At 46.6% G+C, this 15,581-nt stretch overlaps 1 protein-coding gene across 1 annotated transcript in view; it reads right to left on the bottom strand.

Annotated features, from left to right (window-relative positions):
• Positions 1-4,772, bottom strand: part of LOC142496967 (NXPE family member 4-like) — a 48,344-nt gene extending 43,572 nt beyond the window's left edge. Inside the window, exon 1 of the mRNA XM_075604106.1 lies at positions 4,696-4,772. The gene's annotated coding sequence lies outside the window, so the exon portion shown is untranslated. The remainder of the gene's footprint in view (positions 1-4,695) is intronic.
• Between the last annotated feature and the right edge of the window lie 10,809 nt (positions 4,773-15,581).

The raw sequence follows: 15,581 nt of genomic DNA, 5'->3' as shown, positions 1-15,581 counted from the left end.
GTTCGACAAATACGCATAACCACATGCCCGTGGAGAGTGGATTTAGGCCGCTGGCGAGCCGTGCTGTGGCTCTATGAATTCCCCTGCTCGCGCCAATTTTTTAAAAATAAATAAATAATCTCCCTCCCTGATTGGGTTGACGCGGGGAAGAGGGCCGGATGGCAGCTCTGGGTTAGCTCCTTCCCCCCATCTGCTCCCCCTCCTGCCCTGATCTCCTCCCCCCCTGCCCCTCCATCTCCTCCCCCCCTGCCCCCGATCCCCGCTTGCTGCCCGGGCGGGAGGTAGGCTGGGGGGTTCCCCGCTTGCTGCCCGGGATGGGAGGTAGGCTGAGGGGGGTCCCCGCTTGCTGCCCGGGGCGGGACGTAGGCTGGGGGTGTCCCCGCTTGTTTACCCCAGGCGTGAGATAGGCTGCAGCGGCAATGTCCGCCTCTGGAGGGGGTGCGGCGTCCACTTCGGGGGGGGGGGGTGCTGCGGTGCTGTGGTGCCATCTGCTTCCGCTCTGGGGGGGTGCTGCGGCGGCGTCCGCTTCCGCTCCGGGGGGGGAGGGGAGTGTTGCGGTGGTGTCGGCCCTCCTGCCGTGCGGAGGAACCTGCTTCCATGTGCAACCCCCCCTGCCTTGCAGAGGCCCTCCTGCTGTGTTGAGGGCCCACTGCCATGCGGAGGCCCCACTGCTGCCATGTGCAACCCCCCTGCCTTGCGGGTGAGTGTGTGTGTGTGAGTGACAGTGTGAGAGTGACAGTGGGTGAGTGTGTGAGTGAGTATTTTACAGTGTGAGACAGTGACTGTGTGTGTGCATGTGCGTGCGTGCGTGCGTGCGTGCGTGTGTGTGTGTGTGTGTGTGTGTGTGTGTGTGACAGACTGAGTGACTGTGTGTCTGTGAGTGTGTGTGTGTGTGTCTGTGAGTGTGTGTGTGTGTCTGTGAGTGTGTTGTGTGTGTGTTTCTGTGAGTGTGTGTCTGTGAGTGTGTGTGTCTGTGAGTGTGTGTGTGTCTGTGAATGAGTATGTCTGTGAGTGAGTCTGTGTGTCTGTGAGTGTGTCAACCTCTCTCCGTCTCCCTGTCACCCTCTCCCTGTGTCACCCTCGCCCTCTCCCTGTTGCCCTCACCCTCTCCCTGTCGCCCTGACCCTTTCCCTGTCGCCCTCACCCTTTCCATCGCCCTCACCCATCCCTGTCTCCCTCACCCATCCCTGTTGCCCTCACCCTTCCCTGTCGCCCTCACCCTTTCCCTGTTGCCCTCACCCTTTCCCTGTCGCTCTCACCTTCTCCTTGTCACCCTCACCCTCTCCCTGTTGCCCCCTCCCTCTCTCTGTCGCCCTCTCTCTGTCGCCCTCTCTCTGTCGCCCGCTCTCTGTCGCCCTCTCTCTGTCGCCCTCTCTCTGTCGCTCTCTCTCTGTCGCACTCTCTCTGTCGCACTCTCTCTGTTTTTGTCTCTCATTCTCTGTGTGTGTTCTCTCTCTCTCTCTGTCTCTCTCATTCTCTCTCTTTCTCTGTGTCTCTCTCTCTCTCTCTCTCTCTCTGTGTCTCTCTCTCTCTCTCTCTCTGTGTGTCTCTTTATGTATCTGTCTCTCTCTCTTTCTCTCTGTGTGTGTATGTGCCGCTCTCTGTCTGTGTGTGTCTCTCTCTCTCTGTCTCTCTCTGTCTCTGTCTCTCTCTCTCGTCTCTCTCTGTCTCTCTCTCACCCTCTCTCTCTGTCTGTCTGTCTCTCTCTCACCCACTCTCTCTCTCTGTCTCTCTCTCTCCCACACTCTCTCTCTCAAACTCTGGATCTCTTATTTACCCTATATATCTTAACTGCCCTACACCGAAATAACCTATACTGCTTTCTTCCAGATATAACTCTCGAGCTTCACACGGAAGACATCGGAACCCCCCCTAAACCAGAAGACAGTTAAGAACACCTCCCCTCCAATGTATAACATTGCGGGAATGAGGGTACCTGGACATTGAGGGACTGCGGATCAGGTAAGATCCCCTGCTTTAGATATTGTGACGTGGGGGCATCCAGGCACTAGTTATGTGGTTCAGGAAACTAGTCATTCTCATCTGGCTTTTTTTCTAAATCCGACATTTACACACACATACACACATACATACATACACACACACACACACACAAACACACACACAAGTAAAAAGGACTAATTGTAGTATAATGTAATATAATAAATAAACTAATGTCAAAAACGAATGTTGTTCTTACTAGGAATTTAATAATTAATTTTTTTTAAAGCAGGTCTGGGGGCGGGACTAGGGGCAGAGCTAGGTGGCGAGTAGATTTTTTGTTCGGTGAGTAGATTTTTGGGTGATTTGTCGACCACTGTATATATATATATATATATATATATATATATATATATACATATATAAGCAATACGATACTGTTTGGAAACGAAATCAGCAGGCAGCACTCCAGAATTGAACAAGCAAGTGTATGTGTTTATTTTTTCAATACACTTGTTTGTTCAATTCTGGAGTGCTGCCTGCTGATTTCGTTTCCAAACGGTATCGTATTGCTTATTCTTCATTATAGGATCTGCACCCACACCAGTGACTATTACTACGGAGTGCTTTTTGTTCTTTTTCTATGTTATATACTGCACCGACACACTTTATTCGAGCAAATACCCGGTATGTACCTGGCAGATACCTGGAATGCGCCACTCCTCACCTCTGACAAGCCCCGTTGCATTTGCCTTCCCAGCCTGGGTTCATGCCTGGCTGATGGGCGGCTGATCTGTTAAATGATAATGATTAGGATTTAATAGGCTGCAATGCTTCGCGTGTCTACCAGATGGCATAAATTCATGAATTGTAATGCAGTATATATATATATACTGTGCAGTATTGCAGCCAGCGGGAATAAAATGCTTCAATCCCTGCTTGGAAAATAACTCAATGCACTCGGGCAGAAAACAGTCACAAACCTCAATACACCCGGGTATACCTGAATTCGTGGGACTAGCCAAGCTCGAATAAAGTGTGTCGCCAGTGTACATATATATGTATATACACACACACACACACACACACACACAATGCAAAAAGAGACAGCGCACAGACTCCCATAGTGTGTAATAGTAAATTTACTTTTAAATAGTAAATTTATAGCAGACGCTGGCTTTTTTTTGTTTGTTTCGGCGCCGCAGGCGCTTTCATTGTTCAGCGCCATTAGCGCTGAACGGAGATGCGGCTGGCGCGCGGCCAAGAGATGCGGCTGGCGCGCGGCCAAGTTCGGGTGTTAAAGCAAACAGCCCCGAACAATTCCGGGTAAGTTTTAGATTAAACGCAGACGCAACAGTACTAACCAGACGATCGTGTTTGACGAGCTGAGCGGCAACATGTATCCTAAACAAGCCCTGTCCAACTAAATTTTTTCTTGCTGTACGTGCATATCAATACCACTTGAATTGTTTATAATATAATTGACTATTTCACACTATGGGAGTTTGTGCGCTGTCTCTTTCTTTCTTTTCATGCGATCTATGCTGTTGAGGCACCATTATTGACGAGCAGCAGAACTTCCACTTATAATATAAGGTTAAAAGTTTTTATACCTTGATGCACTATATATTTTGATCACATTTTGTGTTCACTGTTTTATCCCTGTTACATATATATGTTACAACCACATTATTTTTATATTACCTTTTTTGCACAGTATTACATTTTTTGTTACATAAGCAATGCAATCTAATAATTTGATAAATCAGGTGAATGTTTTTTTTGCTGCACTGCATGTGACCCTGATTTGCAGTCCCTAGACGCTGATAATTCGACCCTTAAAAGTAAAAAAAAATTAACAGTACAAAACACTGAGAGGTATTTCACACTTTGATTCCATTTACAATAAGATATTGAAACAAAGAAAAGATCCCTCATTCAGCCCTGCGAGCGAGAAATAAAAGTATGAGACGGGATGAATAACCGCCTGTTCCGAGTCGTAAGGGCACAAAAGGGGTGAGATTACGCCAGAAAACCTTTTATTTTCACCATAACTCTGTGCCCAGGACATACATGAAAACGAAAGGTAACTCTCATTGTATTACTGCCTGGTAACACATATTCTAATAACTACAAAAATAAAAGGTTCTTGCGTTCTTCTCAAGCATGTCTTCTTTCTACCCCTTTGTATCTAAAGCCCTCTCCCGAATTAAACCTTTCTCACTTTCTGCCCCACACCTCTGGAATGCCCTTCCCCTCAATACCCGACTAGCACCCTCTCTATCCACCTTTAAGACCCACCTTAAGACACATCTGCTTAAAGAAGCATATGAATAGCACTGGATAATCCTGGACACATGATACATAAAGCTTGGCCCCCTGCAGACGCACTTACTAGAATTCCCTCCTACTGTCTCTGTACGTTCTCCCTACCTACCAATTAGATTGTAAGCTCCTCGGAGCAGGGACTCCTCTTCCTTAATGTTACTTTTATGTCTGAAGCACTTATTCCCATGATCTGTTATTTATATTATCTGTTATTTATATGATATGTATTACTACTGTGAAGCGCTATGTACATTTATGGCGCTATATAAATAAAGACATACATACATACATACATATTCTAATAACTACAAAAATAAAAGTTATTTAAAAGGATGAACTGGTTTTCTCCCTGAAGTGCTGTGTATTATGCACCCCCTTATCCTGCTACCCGCCGTTAGCCCACTAAATGATTAATGTCGTATTTACCTTGAACTCGGTGCCTTGTTCTTGTAGCTGCAGTGAGTGACAGTCACCCTCGTCCTGTTAATAATATAATATATCACTGGGGCGTTGTCTAAATGCAAAACCTGCTTTGAAGGAGGGTAATACACAGGAGCATGCTTATGCAAGAGCAAAGACTGAAAGAGCCAAAGCCGGTTGTGCTCAAATAAATCATGCCTAGTGCTATTTTAAATATTATTCTATTTCTATTTTTTTTAAGGCAGGCTGCATTTTGTTAAAACGTGGTCTCAAAGTGTGACTGAGAGTGGGGAAGGGTTATGTATTAAAGTGCTTTTCAACCCACCTCAAATCGGACAGTTGTCACCAAGAGTTTTGAATTTAGGGTCACAGTGACCTGGACATTGGAATAAATGCCTGGCAGTGTTTTTTTTTTTTCTTTTTTTTTTTTTAACTTGTATTTTTTATTTTTGTGAAAATACAGCATATATACATTTTATTTCCAGTACTGTGACATGCATTATTCATATCTCTTATGTATAACAGCTGAGCGCAAACATTGTCATCAAAACATAGTTATAAGTATTGACATAATCTTAAATAATAAATAATCATAAAGTAAAGTTAGGTGGGGGGGGGGGAGGGGAAGAGGGTGGGAGGGGGAGGGAGGACGGGATGCCGCGACTCTGCTCATCGCCTCCGAGACCGATGTCTAGTTTAATTTGTTGCTGCTGGGTGGGCTACTCCATCACCGGAGAACGCATCTAGCTACTATTAAAGCAAAACGGTGGAACTCTCCACCCCAGGGATGTCTGTCTGGGCCAGCCAAGGCGTCCAGACTTTTAGGAAATTTTCGCCAGTGTCATTGACTAAACTTGTCAATTTTTCCATCTGGCATATGAACCAAATTTTGTTCCGAATTTTGGGGATAACAGGAATTTCACTTTGTTTCCATAATGCTGCGATCTCGCACCGCACGGCTGTAGCAAAATGAGCTATTAGTTTAAGAGTTGCCTTTGAGAAGCCCTGTCGTGCTCTTCCCAAAAGGAAGAGCCCGGGGTCAAATGGGATGTCGAGGCCTAAAAGCCTCTGAAGCCAATTGATGATTTTTTTCCATAGTGGACTCAGCCGGGGGCAGGACCACAGCATATGTAACAGATCAGCGGGTTCTCCACACTGTCTAGGACAGAGCGGAGAACTACCGTGTACAAATTTGGATAGTCTAAGCGGGGTGAGGTACCACCTCATTAGGACCTTATATGCGTTCTCCTTTAATGTTGTGCAAATCGAGCTCTTAGCAGCTGTTGTTGCTATTTGTGTCCACTCGTCTAAATCTAGGGTCTCCCCTAAGTCTGTTTCCCATTTTAGCATGTAGCCTAGTTTGTGGGTGACTTTAATTCCAGAACCGATCACTTCTCTATACATCTGCGATGTGAGTCCCTTCGTATTAGTCTCATTCAGACAGAGCTTTTCGAAAGTTGTCAATGGTGGATATGGGGTTGAGTTGTTGTAAAAGGCTCTGATCTGGAGGTATCTATAGAATTCTGATTGTGGGATATTTTTCTCTTCTCTAATTTGTGCAAATGATATGAGTTTGTTGTCCACCACCAGATCTTGTAATCTCATAATATTATGCTGTTTCCAAATTTGAAAGTTAGCGCTAGGCATACCTGGAGCAAAGTGTGGGTTACCCCATAGGGTTGTCATCAGGGATTTTTTGGACGTAAGTCCGCATCGAAATTTGGTAACATCCCAGATTGCTAATGAGTTGGTCATTGAGGATAGCGGCTGAAGTATAGCGGATTTTCTTGCTATTTTTGGAGTCCATAATAGGTTGCTTAGTTCCAATGGGGAACAGGCTTTGCTTTCCAATGCGACCCATCGCTTCAAATCAGGGTTTGTTTGCCATTGGGAGAGTTGACATAATTGGGCCGCTCGATAGTATGAAATTAAGCAAGGTACTGCTAAGCCCCCTTCTGTTGGGTGTTTCATTAGGATCTGACTATTTATTCTAGGTTTTTTGCCTCCCCAAATAAATGTAAAAATGGCGGATTGTAGATCTCTAATTTCCTTCAAATTTAACGGTACTGGGAGGGTTTGGAATAAGTATAAGATGCGTGGGAGAACATTCATTTTTATGCTATATATTTTTCCTATCCAAGAGATATTGAATTTCGCCCACCTTCTTATATCCTCCTTCAGTGCTTTAATTAATTTGGGATAGTTTGCTTTATAAATTGATTTATATTCACTTGTAATAAATACCCCTAAGTATTTAATTGCCTTAGGTTGCCAGCGAAAGTTGAAGTTTAAAGAGATCAGTTTTTCTTCTGGTTTTGGAATGGTAACGTTCAGGGCTTCTGACTTTGACTGGTTTATTTTAAATCCTGAAATTTTGTTGAACTTATCTAATAGGCTGAAGAGGTTAGGGAGGGAGGTGAGTGGTTTAGACAAGACCATTAGCACATCGTCAGCATAGAGGGCTATTTTGTGGGATTGATTATCTAATTTGAGACCGGAAATATCCGGATTCTCTCTCACATGTGCCGCTAACGGTTCCATGCACATGGCAAAGAGTAAGGGCGAGAGGGGGCAACCCTGTCTCGTGCCACTCTTGATCTTAAATATGTCCGAGGGGTAGCCTTGGTGCATCACTTTGGCTGTCGGACCAGAGTACAGCGCCATAATAGCTGATATTAATTTATTCTCGAAACCAAATGCTCCAAGTGTAGCTTTTAAGTATGCCCAGTCGATCCTATCAAAGGCCTTTTCTGCATCTAGACTTAACACCATAATTTTTACTTTTTGCGATTTGGCTACTTCTAGCAGATCAACGATTCGACGGATATTATCTCCCGCTTGTCTATCTTTAATGAATCCGACTTGATCTGGGTGTATTAGTCTAGGTAGGATCTGACTTAATCTATTGGCAATCAATTTAGCATAGATTTTAATGTCCGTGTTGATAAGCGAGATAGGTCTATAACTTTTACAATCTAATGGGTCTTTGCCAGATTTATGAATTACGGAGATTGACGCTTGGAGCATGTTTTCGGGGAAGGGTTGTCCTGCCAAAACCGCGTTGAACATTTTGAGCAGGTATGGGGCCAAAATTTTGCTGAATTTTTTATAATAGAGGCCCGAGAAGCCATCTGGACCCGGGGCCTTCGAGGTCTTAAGGTTGTCTATAACTAGATCTAGCTCTTCTATGGTAAAGTCGAGACTCAGTCGCCCTCTCTCCTCAACCGTCAGCTTTGGTAGTTTTGAACTCGAGAGAAATGACTCACGAGATCGTTCGGTATTTTGGTTATGTACTATTTTATCCCCATTATATAGTTTCTCATAGAATGACTTGAATTCTTCAACAATTACAGATGGATTGCCAGAGATAGAGCCCGAGGATCTTTTAATGGCTTGTATACTATAATTAGGGGGTCTGTCTCTCAGTTTGTTGGCGAGCATAGTATCTGGCTTATTTGCTTTATCGAAAAATTTCCTCTTTGACCAATTCAGGGACATATCAGCCTGGGATGTTAATAGAAGATTTATTTCTATTTTGGCATCTCTTATTGGTTTGAGTAGGTTGGGGTTATTGGATTGTTTATGTTTGTCTTCTAGGGTTTTCAATTTAGGTTGTAGTAAATTTAACTTGTATTCACGTTCTCTCTTTTTTCTAGACGCTATACTAATAAGTGTGCCCCTGAGCGTGGCTTTATGAGCCTCCCATAGGGATAGATAGGAGTCTACTGAACCATCGTTCAGTTGGAAAAATTGCTCTATTTCGTTGGCCACTAATTGAGCGGTGAAAGGGTTCTTTAATAGGGCTTCATTAAGTTTCCAGTTTGCTCTAGGTCTGTCCAGAATTAGCTGGGTGCACCGTAGCTCTATAGGCGCATGATCTGACCATGAAATATCATGGATCCCTGTATGGGAGATCTGCGGGACCAGTCTGCTAGAGATAAAGAAGTAATCGATTCTGCTATAAGTTGAATGCGGGTGGGAGAAGAAGGTATAATCCCTGTCGTGGGGGTGTTGTTCCCGCCATATGTCTAGCAGTTGGTTTTTTGCTAGACCCCTACGTAGGGCCTTTGGGATAGCCTTTGGGTAACGCTGAGTTTGATGTGACCTATCGAGCTTGGGATTTAGAGCTAGGTTAAAGTCTCCTGCTACAATTATGGGACCCTTGGCAGTTGTATGTAGTTTGTTGAAAAAGGTCGTGAAGAATTGTGGCTCTTGGATATTGGGGGCATACAGTGTTGCCAATGTTAGTGGTTGATTATTTAGGGTGCCTATTAGGATTAGGTATCTGCCTTCCTTATCTTTGAGGGTTTTCTCTAGATGGAAAGGGCATTTATTGTGAAAGATGATGGCTACTCCTCGTTTTTTTGTAGTAGACGAGGAGGTATAGAATTGTCGGAAGTGTTTGTCCAGGTATTTTGGAGTGTTCTTAGAGCTAAAGTGTGTTTCCTGGATTAGGATAATGTCCGCCTGCTTTCTTTGATAGTCAGTACAAGCTACCTTTCTCTTGCTTGGGCTATTGAGGCCTTTTACATTGTGAGATAATATAGTCAGCCCCATGGTAAGATGTATTGGAGGGCTAGTGTAAGTGGGATCTGTGTGTTATACAGAGTGGTGGGGTGTGGTACCTGTACATCCAGTGTCTTTGGAGCGAGTGTGTTGCAGAGGCGGTCATTGATTTCGGACAGATGTCGCGGCATTCCGGTGGGGAGGGGAGGGGGAGGAAAGGAGACAAAAAACATTAGTAACATAAACAACAGTGGAGAACCAATAAGGGTCAAAGACTCTTGTGGATCTCTTGCCTTTGGGAGGGCAAATTGCCAGCAATTATCTGCACAGCCTGTGCAGTTGCCCCTGGAGTTTGGGGCATGCTCCTCCCAGAGGACTTTGTGGCTTGTCCTATAATAAGCTAGGACATGCCATGTCGGCTTCATGACGATAGCCAGGGAAGGGAGAAGACTCCCCCTCGACTTTTGTGGATGAAAATACAACTAGCGTGAACTTTGCATAACAACAATTTTTTTTTTTTTTTTTTTTTTTCCCCCCATTATTTTTATTTTATTTTTTATATGGGGATAAGGTAACCCAGAGACCAGCCAGGCGGAAGCTATGGTGGATGTCTGCATTAAGGGGACAGCTACCTGTCAGGAGAGTAGTTCCTCATAGGGAGGGATTTATACTAGGGGGGTCTCAGCTGTGGGATCAGTGCTCTTACGATGCTAAGAAGGGCATTGATAATGTGGAGATCACTAGTTAGCACCTCTAGCTCACAGTCCCTCCCTTGCTTGTCTTCCCCAGGTATCGCACAATATATATATAATACAGGCGGCAGGGGGGGGGAGGGGGCGAACCATGACTCTCTTTCTATATAGTGGCGGTCATGCCCCGTGTCCCGTCGCCCCCACCCCACCCAACCCCCTCCGATAAACACTGACCCACCCCCCCATCACATTGGGTGTTCTGTGCCACTATGCCCATGGGTGTGCACATTCCCCCCAGGACTAACGGGAAGTCCTTTGTGATGACGCCTCCATGACGCCGCAGGATCAGCTGTCCACACCGAGGGGTGAGTTGGGCGTGGATATGGGGGGAGAAGCGGCCGCCAGATGCGTCAACCGCATATATCGGGACTCTTTAGTGTGCCCCCTGTAGGGAGTGGGGGGCGCCCCCGTCATCTGTGTCTCCCTCTTCTGCAGTGCTGCATGGACCCTTCAAGATGGCTGCTGGCCGCCTCCGAGTGCAGAGCGCTTCCGCGGGGGTAGCAAGATGGCCGCCGTCTCAAACCAAACTTTTGAAGGTCCCAACTTTATGGACAACGTGGATGGACAAACGAGCAGTCCAGTGGTCGTGCCGCTTTAAGGCTCAACTGGTTGTTGCCGGACCTCAGTTAAGGGCCATATCCCGTGACTTGCTGCGTTGGCGAGTCACTCGGTTCCAGCCCGGCTCCGGGGAGGCTGTTTCTGCGACTTGCAGGTGCGTAATTTGTTCCTTGAGGCCCAGCTTCACTAGAAAGCGGTCTTGGTCTTCAGGGGAGCGTAGTATGTGTGCGGCTCCATTCTTTAGGACCTGGAGACCGAAGGGGAATACCCACCGGTACCTGATCCCCTTGTCTCGGAGGAGTCTGGTGACCGGGCCAATGGCTTTGCGCTTAAGCAGGGTAGTCGGTGAGAGGTCCTGGAAAATCAGGAGTTTGATCCCCTCAAACTCCACGGATCCCTTTGCGCGTGCGATTTGGCAGACTGCTTCTTTAATTCTAAAAAAGTGTAGCCTTGCGATGATGTCTCTCGGGGGATCGTTTGGCTGGGGCTTGGACCTGAGGGCCCTGTGACATCTGTCAAGATGGAGATCCGCTTCAGGCCTGTCAGGGAACAGGCTTGTCAGCCATTTTGTGAGGAACTCCTCCGGATCAGCGATCTCCTCAGGGACTCCTCTCACCCTGATGTTGTTGCGCCGATCGCGGTTTTCGGCATCTTCTTGTTTAAGCGCAAGTTCATTTATTTGTGCCTGCAAGTTTGTGGTCACTTTTTCAGTTTTGCGGACCGCTTTGATCGTTGAATCTAGCCGCGTCTCTACTTCGTCGGTTCTGGCGCCAATTCCGGCAATGTCTCTGCGAAGATCAGAGAGTTCAGAGTGTAAGTGAGATTTTAGTTCATCACAGAACTCTCTCATGATCCTGCGTGTCATAGCTTCCGTGGACCGGAGTTCTGATTGTTCCATAGGCGGATCATCCTCAGAATCAGAAGTGACATGCGGTGGTGAGGGTCCCATTCTGTGGGTGCGGGCCGGATCAGTTTTATTAAAGTAGGTAGTGAGAACTGCCTTGGTTTTGCCCGATTTTGTTTTGGCTTGCATCTCTGTATGCTCCTATCGTGATTTAATCCCGTTTTGTGGCGTTCACGCTAGTTTTAGTGCACTTTAAATGCTTCTAGTCTGGCGAGGGGGAAGGAGCTCTTCACTCACGCATCCATTCCCTTAGCCTTCGCGCATGCGCCTTCCCTGGCAGTGTTTTTAAACAGCAAACTTGGCAGAAATGTTAAAAAAAAAAAAACGTGATAACAAATCCAGCCAAATTTGTCTGGGTTGGTGAACATTTGCGAACCTTTCGCCCACCTGTAAGTGTTACATAAAATATGTGTATGCTCTGCAGGAGTTATAGAAAATGAAATCTAAAAGGAAGTCGTTGGAAAAAAGTCACCTGGCTTTATTGTGATGTCACTTCTAATGAGTCAGAAAGGCTGCAGAAGAGTCGGCTTCTTCTGGAATAGTACAAACCTTCCCTTAAAACAAGAAACGATGGTTACAAGGTGTCCACTCCCAGACTGTAAGAGAACTTGGCCTTGGAGCCTGCGAGGAAGCGCCTCTCCCTGCAACCCGCACACACATAAATAAACATACAATGAATGTCTGAGGGTACAAAGGCCAAGGCTTTATTTACACAAATAATAAACCTTGATAAGTACCAGCCCTGCCAGTGTGTTCCCCCTCGCCCGGGTAAAGGTCCATGGCATCCCAACCATGGCCCTGCAAGACCCACCAAGCCGGGCACCCGCTGGCAGGGCTGTTAAGCGAGTCTGGGCCCCAGGGAATCACGCACAAATGAGCCCTGCCCACTCTACCTCCCACCCCCAGGCACCACAGGCCTATTCTACACCATATAGCCCCCACTAGTAAGGTTACCACACACTTAGCCCCCCCCACCCACAGTCGCCATGATGAAGGAAACACATGCCTTGGAATGTCCACCTCAAACATGGCAGACATCAAAGTCTTTCCTTCATTTTATATGTAGCAGGACTGGTTTCTGGCTACAAGTCTGCCCCCTTCTGGCAGTAAGCCCTGGTAAGAACAGGCTGCCAGAAGTTATCATGGGTTTTCCCCACTACAGTAGCTTCTTGATTGACAGGGGAGGTGGTGGGACTAGCTCTGTGTGTGTCCAATCACTGCATTCAGACCTGGCACCTACTTCCCTTGTACTTAAGGAGTTGCACTGCTAAATTTAGTCAGTGCCTCTACCTCCTTGAGAGAAGCTGGTCTACCCATAACAATTGTGCAGGGCTCTGCCAATCTGTATTCCCTCCCCTAGGGGAGTGGAGTGGGAGACTATACCCTTATTCTACCAGGGAGAAAGGGAAGAGCATGGACTGCTTCAGGTGCAATTGGCTTGCAGTGGAGGTCCAGGGTACATCCTGAGGGTGAAGCCCCATGAAGTGGAGTATGCTGTGAATGCTGTTCCATCTGCCAGTGTACTAAATAAAGTGATCCTGTTCAAAGATATCTTCCTGCCGGAGACTGCAATCTATCAGGGGGAGGGGAAGTAAATTCTCCTGCAGGGATTGTCTCCACCTACCCGGAGCCTGCAAGAGATGGAGGTGCTGACTCAGAGAGAGAATCAGATCCTACCCCAGAAGCCTGTCCTGTTCTCCTCCACAACAACGCAGGAGACTCAGATCTACTGTGAGCCAGCAGGTATGCACCACATCACACCATGTAGTAGTGAAATCTGCCAGAGGGTGGTGAGAAACACAGCTATATCTATATATCATTTCATTGGTGTGTTTCCTTAATTCAATTTGCAAGAGCACATCTTAAAATGTAATTAACCATTTGGTAAGTATCTGTGTTGATTAGACAGACCGCTCCCTTAATTGTTATTCAAGGGACTGTGTTTTAGAGTATTTAAGACCAGCTACAGTATATTGGCTGTGAGACCCGTCTTAAAGTGTCATATTTAAGTGTTGGGCAGAGTTAACATTGGAGTTGAACTGGAGGTGAAGATTGAGGAAGATCGGGACTCCACACAGCAACTTTGCAACTGTGAGAACTTTACTTTGTAAACGCTGTGATTATTTGTACTCTTCCTATCCCCCAGTACCTGGGAAGTCTCTCCTCCTGTATCTCACTATGCCCTCCCTATTGCCTTTTCTGTTTACCGTTTCCTCACTCCTTTGTGAATGTCTCTGTTCTCTCCAACGTCCCCACTGCGCCATTATTTATACACCTCTCTCCCAACAACTTCTTTACCTCTCAATAAAAAACACCAACACAAATCCTCTATTCACACCCTTTATCTACTCCTTCCTGCTGCTGGGGATCTCCCTGAAGCCAGACATACACACTTGCTCTCATTCATGCCTCACTGCCATCTCCTCCCATGCAAATGGTCAACCTTTTCATTTAATACTGACTAACCTTAAAACTCGCCTCACAAATCAAGCATCCCAATAGCCTGCACGTATGGCTATTGTCCCACACCCAGTCACTCCTACCACCCACACTGTGGCCAAGCACAGCCATCTACAGCACGTATTCCCTCACCTGCTGTCTCTGTAAGTTCCCATCAAACCTTAGAGTGTAAGCTCTTCATGGCAGGGATTTCCTTTCCTATTGTCTGTTTTTTCTGCACTTATTGTATTATTATAATTCCCTGTACTGTATTCTTTGTGAAGCACTGAGTACACTTTTGGCTCTTTATCAATAAAGACATACAATACAAATATATATATATATTATTTAAAAAAAAATTGAAAGACAACCCAATATACAATATAATTATACCACTATCATGGTATCACAAAAAGAAAGGGATGTGTGGGCGGGAACTTCTTTTCCAGGGAACGGACTGCTTTCTCATCCCTGCCCTCACTTGAATCCCCTAAGCCGCTCCCCTGTGACACAGGGAGGGAGGAGGGAAAGGTAAAGCAGTGCACGATCCAGCCAAGCCGGGGAAGGAGGAGAGAGGAAAATCAGTGTGCAGTCCAGCGCCAAAGGTGAGGGGGGTGGGTGGGTGGGGGGGGGGAGAGACAGGTCTTTTGCCCCGTCGGCGAGGGGCTCCAGGCTGCTAGATAGGAGAAGGAACATTTCTTATGTGTCACAGAGGCATCACACTGAGGTATCACACTGAGGCATCACACTGAGGTATCACACTGAGGCATCACACAGAGACATCAAACTGAGGCATCACACAGAGACATCACACTGAGGTATCACACCGAGGCATCACACAGAGACATCACACTGAGGTATCACACTGAGGTATCACACTGAGGCATCACACAGAGACATCGCACCGAGGCATCACACAGAGACATCACCTAGAGGCATCACACTGAGGTATCACACAGAGGCATCACACTGAGGCATCACACTGAGGTATCACATTGAGGCATCACACAGAGACATCACACAGAGGCATCACACAGAGGCATCACACAGAGACATCACACAGAGACATCACCTAGAGGCATCACCTAGAGGCATCACACAGAGGCATCACACTGAGGTATCACACAGAGGCATCACACAGAGACATCACACCGAGGCATCACACTGAGGTATCACACTGAGGCATCACACAGAGACATCACACCGAGGCATCACACAGAGACATCACACTGAGGTATCACACTGAGGTATCACACTGAGGCATCACACCGAGGCATCACACCGAGGCATCACACCGAGGCATCACATAGAGGCATCACACTGAGGTATCACACTGAGGTATCACACAGAGACATCACCTAGAGGCATCACACTGAGGCATCACACTGAGGCATCACACAGAGACATCACACCGAGGCATCACACCGAGGCATCACACCGAGGCATCACACAGAGACATCACACCGAGGCATCACACCGAGGCATCACACAGAGACATCACCTAGAGGCATCACACTGAGGTATCACACAGAGGCATCACACAGAGGCATCACACTGAGGTATCACATTGAGGCATCACACAGAGACATCACACCGAGGCATCACACAGAGACATCACCTAGAGGCATCACACTGAGGTATCACACTGAGGCATCACACAGAGGCATCACACAGAGACATCACACTGAGGCATCACACCGAGGCATCACACAGAGACATCACACTGAGGCATC

This window comes from Ascaphus truei, chromosome 6 (assembly GCF_040206685.1).
Source record: "Ascaphus truei isolate aAscTru1 chromosome 6, aAscTru1.hap1, whole genome shotgun sequence".
NCBI classification, from domain to species: Eukaryota; Metazoa; Chordata; class Amphibia; order Anura; family Ascaphidae; genus Ascaphus; species Ascaphus truei.
Note: the sequence above shows the minus strand (reverse complement) of the source record. Positions and strands in the feature narration are given on the sequence as shown.